General features: G+C 39.1%; 1 long non-coding RNA gene and 1 other non-coding gene across 2 annotated transcripts; both read left to right on the top strand.

Annotated features, from left to right (window-relative positions):
• Positions 1–693: 693 nt before the first annotated feature.
• On the top strand, positions 694–3,683 carry LOC108169880 (uncharacterized). The gene is made up of 7 exons (XR_011578307.1): positions 694–923; positions 1,018–1,119; positions 1,235–1,311; positions 1,427–1,481; positions 1,611–1,691; positions 1,785–1,890; positions 3,479–3,683. It is a non-coding gene; the product is annotated as an uncharacterized lncRNA (long non-coding RNA).
• On the top strand, positions 2,969–3,073 carry LOC114822813 (small nucleolar RNA R71). The gene has a single exon (XR_003771005.2). It is a non-coding gene; the product is annotated as a small nucleolar RNA R71 (small nucleolar RNA).
• Positions 3,684–8,240: the final 4,557 nt, after the last annotated feature.

Here is an 8,240-nt window from a genome sequence, read left to right as displayed (position 1 = left end):
AAAATAATCTATGAATATTAAGTTAAAAAGAATGAAAATTCTTAACTAACATAAAAAAAATTAAAAGCCAATTTACTTTCCCACCCCAAAACTTATTTCACACGTTGTCCTGAAGGTGTGAAAAATAAATAGAAACTAAATAAACTAAATAGAAAACAAAACTGGAAAAGATAAAACAAAAGCCTAGACTAAATAAACTAGAAGAAAAAGGAAAATAGAAAAGAAACAAAGAAATTAAAATAAACAAATGATAGAACAAACAGAAAAGAAGGAAAAGAATCACCTGATTCGAAAGTAGGACCTGGGGCCATGTGAAAGGCATTGGAAACATAACAGAAAAATGATACAAAAATGCGCCAGGCGCTGGGATCGAACTCATGAACTGGAGCTTTGTGAAGACGCGCGGACCAATACGGGCAAGTGCACACTTATGTCAAACGTGAGCAACAGCTGCTATAGAAACAGGTTCAGCAGTCTTCACTTATCATTTCAAAAACCCTAGCTATTCTTGAACACGCATTAGATTCCCTTCCACTAGCCTCGAGCCCAGAGCAGCCAAACGGCTCTTTTCTGTCCATTCACATCCCCTTGTCAGATGAAGAAGAATAATAATGTTATTTGTAAACCCCGAAGCAGCTTGTTCTCTCTAGAAAAAATGAGAGACATCTCTCATGCCTCTCTCTTCTTCACTTCTCTAAAAAACTCAAGAGCCTTCTCTCTCCTTAGAAAATCCAAAGAGACTCTCTCGGAGCTCTTCCCATGTTCAAAACTCTCAAGCCCAGCCATCAATTCAAACCTCCATTTCACAGCAGCTCATTCATCCTCTATAAGCGCTGCATCCTTAGCCTTCCATAACCTAGCAACACTCACACATCCCTGAGTACCTAGCCGTGCTGGAAAATCAGTAAAATTGAACCCCAAAAGTAAAATCAACCTCCAATTTTTTTGATTTCATTGTTAGATTTATTTGTTTTAGAGAAATGGAACAAGAACTAACACATACATGTGGTTTTATAGGTGTGAGGACCCCTAATGGTTGCAAATTCGAGCCGATCGACACCACTCACTGGTCTCTGCTGAAACCTGAAACCCTTCAGCTGCTGCCATGGAAATAGGAAGGTAGGATCTGTGCATCTATTTAACTTTACTCGAATAGCTCAATATGGTTGTTTTCATGTCTCAGATACTCCATACTACATGTGTATACTTATGTTTATTTGGTTTATGGGCACAGGTCCTCGATCTGGAAGCTTAATAATAACAAGGAAAATAAAAACCAGCTATGACATTGCAGATCCTGGGCTTGCAAAGGTAAAACTGTTGTTCTCCACCGGTGATGAAACCCCATTTCTGAAAGTGATGCCTCAGGACCCCCTGCATGTGTCATAACTCATAAGGATGTGTTGTTTTATGTTTCTTCGTACAGGGCACTTGGATATTCGACAGATCTGAGAGGAAATGGTGCTTCAGCTTCAGATCCAGTAAGAAAATGCAAGAGACATCTCAAAGTGTTTGATCTATGAATCTTTGCACCATTGAGTATTTAAGTGAGACATAGTTTGGTTCATGAAAGGCATATGCTGAGTAATACTCTGTTCTGGTATATGTAGGAACCCCAATGTGGATTCGGTGCAGCAATGATAAAGGACATGAACCACGCAGACATCTCGAAATCTGTTGTCCATATGAAGGTAAGACAAATTCCAGACTCTGTTTGGATCATGTTCTATATAAATGTTTGTTTTATGTCCCCGCATGTACTCATTTTGGTGTTTTTTGTGCAGGATAAGCAGATCAATAATAGATCCGAGTGAAAGAAAAGGAATATACCCGCTTCAATAAACAAGAACAGTAAGAGCGTCTAAAAGGCCTGATTGGTGCATATGGGAGGTAAAATTCAAATCCCTGCAAGTGTAATTGTTAGAGATCTGGTAATAAAAATTGTACTCAGTTTTGTGGTGTATGGAGATGTGATTTAATTGTGCTCTGCATCCATGCATCGCAAAACTGAGTTGCAGAAAATAACTCCTCAAAATTTATGCCATGAAACTAGATTTGCAACAATTACCCCCAAACTTGCATCTGTGAATGACTTCATGTTAATTACTTGAAATTATAGCATATGATAGATGTGGTTGATGTTACCCGCGAATTTTCTACGCAATTTTCATGTCTGTTGTTGTAACTTTTGCCCGACCATAAAGTCCGTACAGCGTTGCATTCTTCTCGTCCTCTTGGATTAGGTATTGTTTGACTAGGAAATGTACCCGGTGCTCTTTTTGAAACTTGCAATGCAATCCGCTCAATTTGTTTTTCCATATTTTTCATTGATGCATGTAGATTTTGGATTTCTTGACTAGTAGTATTTGCTAATTTTTCAATTGCAACCTCCCAAGCAGCCTTAGGTGCAGCAGGTTGCTCTACTTGTTGATGAAATTGTGGCCTAGGGTGCTGCTCTTTGTCCCACTTTAAATTAGGATGATCTCTCCAACCCGGATTGTAGAAATTTGAATACATGTCATATCGGGGACGCTAAAAATTATTAAATGCATTAACCTGCTCTGCTGTAAACTCCGGAAAAGCATCTTTATGTGGACAACTCATAAAATCATGAGTTGTCATGCTGCAAATGCTGCAAGCAGCTTGTAAGGGCTGTTTATAGCAACCTGTGAACCTGGAATTCTTTGTAATAACATGTCAAATTTTGCATCAAATCTTTCAAGCTTTTTCTCCATTTTTTCAATTTGTGCCGACACATATGGAGAACCATTAGACATCTCAAAAACAGACCTAGATTGTGGCTGCTTAACTGCCTATTGTTGTGTATCTGCTGCCATTTTTTCAAATAATAAACAAGCCTCTTGTGCAGTTTTATCCTTGTACGAACCTCCGATGAAGCGTTGACTAGAGTTTTTGTAGTCATATTTAACCATCTGAAAAATATATGCATTTGATCAGTACTGTTAATACCGGAATGTGGACATTTTCTAATCAACTCCTTGAACCGTTCCCACGCTTCATTAAACTCCTCATTTGGTTTTTGGGCAAAAGATAAAATCTGAGTTCTTATGTCAAGAGTCTTTGAAGCTGGGTAATATTTGCTTAAAAAATTTTCACTGAGTTGGGCCCAAGTTGTAATGCTTCCAGATGGAAGTGTGAGGAGCCATCTCTTTGCTTGATCTTTCAGAGTGTATGGAAATAAATGGAGCTTAATATATTCGGTTGAAAATCCTCTCATCAAAATATTCTTGCATCCCATTAAAAATTCTGCAATATGCATGTTTGGATCGTCAGTTGATTACCCATGAAATGTAGGTAGAATATTCAACATGTGCTGCTTTATTTCAAATGTAGACCCTTCTTCCGCTGCTGGATAAGTAATGCAACTTGGTATATTAGTGTTGTGAGCTGTCAGTGAATCACCCAGGGGCTGACCAGCCTTTGGAATAACAAACGTCATTTTTTCCTTACTGTGTAGGTCCCCAGAAAATAAAGACTGCAGAAAAGTCCCCTGCAAAGAAGGAACCCACAACAAATTTTTCTCTCTACGTCCTCTCCCTAAAGTTTGTTCAAGTTCTGGACTGCACTGTTGAACGAGTGTTGACCATGCACATATTATCTTTGTAATCAACATTGTACTGTTGTAATCTGTAAAAATAAAATAAAAACAAATTTTTATTTTATTTTATGTGTAAATAGCAATAACTAACTGAAAATCTGATTAGAACGAATTATTTTAAATAATCCCCGGCAACGACGCCATTTTCTTGATAGGGATTTTACTACACATGTGAATGGGCTAAAAACTCCTATAATACTTGCAAGAATGACAAGGTTATTGTAGTATAAACGGATCTCGCAAAGTTGTTCTCTACTGGGATTATTAAATAATTCAAAACAAACCAAATTCCAATTAATTATTGTAAAGTAGAAATTGAGATGATTGATTTTATAACCTATTTAAATTAAAAACGAATTTAATTAATAAAAGTAAACTAATCTGCAATATAAAAATTGTAAGAAAAGGAACTAGTTTTGGAGAAATCAAATTAAGAAAGCACTAGGGATCCACCATCACCTAGCAATCCTATGAACTTTTATCAATTACCTATGATCTACACATGCCACTTTTATCAATACATTTGCTAAGCCCATGCACAAACCCTAAAAACAAGTCCTTTATTCCCACTAGGAAACTAAGAAAAATAATAAAATATCTTAGAAAATAAAACCCTAATTAAACTAGGGGAATCTGTCAAGTACTTGTCCAGCCACGTTTTAGCCTCAGATCTCCTCCAAATCCGGCCCAAGAAAGCTTGTTTTAAAGATTAGGACGTTCTCAACACATCTCGAGAAGGTCACAAAACCATCTGAGGTCATCTTGGGCCCCAAAAACGCAATTTAAGCCCATAAATGTTTTTTTCTAGCACTGACACTGCTTCTTTATTTTATCGCCAGACAATAACTGCTTGGTGGAAAAATCCCAAATTTTGATACAATCAAGCTTAGTGACTCACGAACGTCCTCCAACTAGAATTACTCCAAAATTCATCCATTTGTTCATGTTGTGCCCTAGAGGAAGTCGAAAGTCCTATATTGAAAATACAATTCAAAGTATCAAAATTCTTTCAAAATATTAACCAAAATATACTAAGAATAGGGTAAAATATATAATATAAAATCTACTCATCACTGGCCCTAAGGTGGATTTTGGATGGAATATTCCAAGATATTTATGTAAATAAATATCTTGGAGTAATGAGGTAAATATCCTAAATAAATTGAATTAGGATAACTTACTTGAAAGACGTATTCTTTGATTAAGAATGTATTTAAGATAAGAATAAGACTTGTCATTCTTGGGAAATAATCCACATATCAGCTCCATGATTTTTGGGTTTATTTTTGGCTCCACAAATGCCTCCACACCTGCTTGGCTACTCGCAGAAAAGGGCAGGAGGTGTAGAAATCCAAAGCTGTCACGGAGTTTGTGTCACAATTTGAGGTAGATTCCCTTTTTGATTTGGAATTTAAATTCTTCTAGGAAAGGGAATGTAATTGCCACCAAAACCTATTTAAGTCCACGTCAAGCATGGGGTTATATAAATTTAAAGTGGTGAAATTAAAACCCTGCAAGAAAGAGATAAAGCCAGAGGATATTTGTTCCCCTTCCCTAGCAATTTTCTTCGTTTTCCCATGCAAAGAATTGTGTTTTGTTGTTTTTCTTCTTCTCCAAGGCAAGGAAAAAAAATTAATTTTCTCTTGCTTCTTGATTTTTTTAAAGCCTTAGGGCTTAAATATTGGCTCGATGAAGGTCGAAGACACAGGGAATTGTGCAATCATGGGGCTATTGTGCTATTGCTGATGTGGTCGGTATGGCACGAAAATGGCTCGGATTGGGCTGAAGGCTTGTCACACGAGATGCATTGTCACTGGAAATTGAACTTAGTGCTAGGATTCTGCTTTCTGTCTAGCTCAGGTGATGAAATTGAATGTACTTTGTGTGTAACTAGGGTGGGCCAGGTGCGTTAGGCTTAGGCCTGTGCGAGTAGAGCTTGGCGCTAGGGCGTCGGTCCTAAGCTGCTAGGCTTGGGCTCGTGCAGTGATGGGGGGAGGAAGATAGGCAGGGCTGGGGTGCGTGCCCTACCTATCTTGTGAATTGGGCTACTTAGTCTGTAAACTTCTTGTTGAGATGTCTTTTGATTTGTCTTCCTCTATTTATGTAGATTCGAAATTCGGTTCAATTCCTAAGACTTCTCTAAACATGAAGAGTGTGCATATTGCTCTAAGGATCCCTGTTGAATATCGTGAATAGCGTTGGCTGCTGTGTTTTCTTCATTGGGAGAAAAGTGAGATGCCCCTATAAAAGGAGATTAGAAGGATTAAGGGTGAGGCATTCGCTTATCCATCGTTACCATAGAGCATGTTGCTAATAAAGGCGGGAGAAAGAGATATTCGTCGCCTACTTGAGAGCCGTTGGTGGAAAAGAAGTCGAAGACTTCATCTACTTCTCGCAAGGGTCCGTCTACTGCTATGAGGCTCATGATTGACTTGACTTCTTCCAAGAGGAAGAAAAAGGTTACTGGATCTGAGCCTATAAAGTCTGCTGCTCCGAGGGTTACTAGAACAGTCGTTGACATGATTGCGTAGCGGAGGATTTCTGTCCTGCCTCTTGTGTCTAGTTTTATTCCAAGACAGCCTTCTGTGCCCAAGTCTGATCCTATTTTTGAGGTGCATGTAACAATGAAGAGCAATGATGACGATTTCACTGACAAGGCGATGCCATGACAAGTCTTCCTGTTGAGAATGAATCGCTTGCCAGCATGAGCAGTCGTGAATAGCCTGCACAACCAGCCTTAGGGGAGTTTTTAGAGATCCTTGCACTATTGAAGCCCGATTTGCTTAAGGACACTCAAGCATGTGCCAAGTTTGTTGATGAAGTAAGTAAGGTTATCGACTCTAGTTTTTTCGCGAGGCATAAGGCTTATTCGCAAAAGGGTTCCTTACTTGCTACGATGCTGAAATCTGTGATCTTGGTGGTCGAGTACATGGGTATGGAGTAGGATAACGCCAAGGCTTATAAGGAGATAATGGCAACCATGGTAGCAGAAGCTTGCTCGGCTACTGAGAAAATTAAAGAGTTGGAGTCTGAACTTGCCTTTTTGAAGGGATCTGATGCCTCTGCCCCTACTGCTTAGCAACTTGAGACTGCTCACCAAGAAATCAATAACTTGAAGGTTTAGCTTGACGTGATCTGAGGGAAGTATGGCATTGAGGAGAAGGAAATTGAAGTCCAAACGTTGCTATTGTATGACCTTGAGTTTGCCATTTCAAAATTTCGATATGTTCGTGATATTAGATGTAGAGCTGCTCGCCATGCATAATGACATTGTTGGACTCAAGAAGGCCATCAATAGACTTGAGTTAAAGGAAGTGGAGCTACAAAGAGCGTTGTCTGCCAGCGAGAACCTGAAGAAGGAATTAGATGAGTTCTAAATGCTCGTATTGACCTGATTAAGGAAAATAAGCAGTTGAAGAGCGAGAAGTCTAGTCTTAAGGTTATCCTTGCCTAAACTCAAGCTGGCTTCTACAAACTTGGCTACATAGATCATTTCCTTGGCCTGCCATCTGACTACATCTTCTTTGATAAGGACCTCGAGCTTTTTGTTATTTCTTTCGATGATCTACTTAAGTTTTCCTTTGAGAATGCCATTGGTGAAGCAGCTGAAGATTAAGCTGCCCAGGTAGATGCGGTCGAAAGTGGTACCGCCTAGGCAGAGACGGCTGGTAACAGTGCTGCTCAAGATAGAGTAGTTGTACATAAAGCACAAGATGTTGTTGTTGGTGGTAGTTATGCGGTTGCTGAAGATGTCCAAGTTACTGAGGAGTAGTTTTTTAGATAAACTTTAGGGTTTACTTTCTTTTCCTTTCCTGCTTTGCTTTTTCCTTTGTTTGAACTATGTTGACCTTTGTGCCAATTTACCAATTTGCTAGAAATTAATAAACTATTTTTCTTCGTTGTACTTCATCTTTGTCTCTATGCCTTGCTTTAAGCTTTAGCCGTAGAATGAACAACTGAGGAGACTACTTTGAACAAAGTTGTCAAGCCCATCTTCATTGCTTTAGGCGCTAACTTCGGGTTGTCAAGTGTGATTCTTCACTCCCTTGAGGCATCTTTTGAAACTTCTAACTTGCAGGGCCGGATGACCTCCGTAGTTGCATGTTTCGTATCAGTGGTCCACTAAATCTTTAACCACAAGGTCGTTAGCGAAGCGCGCTGTTTTTTAATAAGCAGATAGGCTTGCATGACTTATGTGACTGCCGATCTAGGCTTAAGACCTTTATGAAGTTGTTAACCAGATAGCTAGCAGTCAAGCACCTTACTTACAAAAGCAGGCGAGTCTGCGTGACTACTCAGTTGTTAACTTCAATCTTCTAGGGCGTTGAAATGCTGAGTTTTGTCTCTCATTGTTGCTTCCTGACCATTGGCTGCTTAGTTGGTCGTCATTTCTCCCATCCTTTGAGTTGCATGGCTTACATCACAACATACTAAAGATTGCTGGGACACAAAATTCGCTACCCTTTCGCATCAAAAGTGTGTGGTTCTATGGAATTTCATAGGCAATGGTTCAAAAAAACGTTTTACACTTTATATAACCAATTTCGTAGGTTGCGTAACAAGTAGCACAACACTTTAGGAATCAATGTGAACCCAAGGGGCTATTCTACACTAGGCAGTG

Source organism: Malus domestica, chromosome 17 (assembly GCF_042453785.1).
Source record: "Malus domestica chromosome 17, GDT2T_hap1".
Taxonomy (NCBI): Eukaryota; Viridiplantae; Streptophyta; class Magnoliopsida; order Rosales; family Rosaceae; genus Malus; species Malus domestica.
Note: the sequence above shows the minus strand (reverse complement) of the source record. Positions and strands in the feature narration are given on the sequence as shown.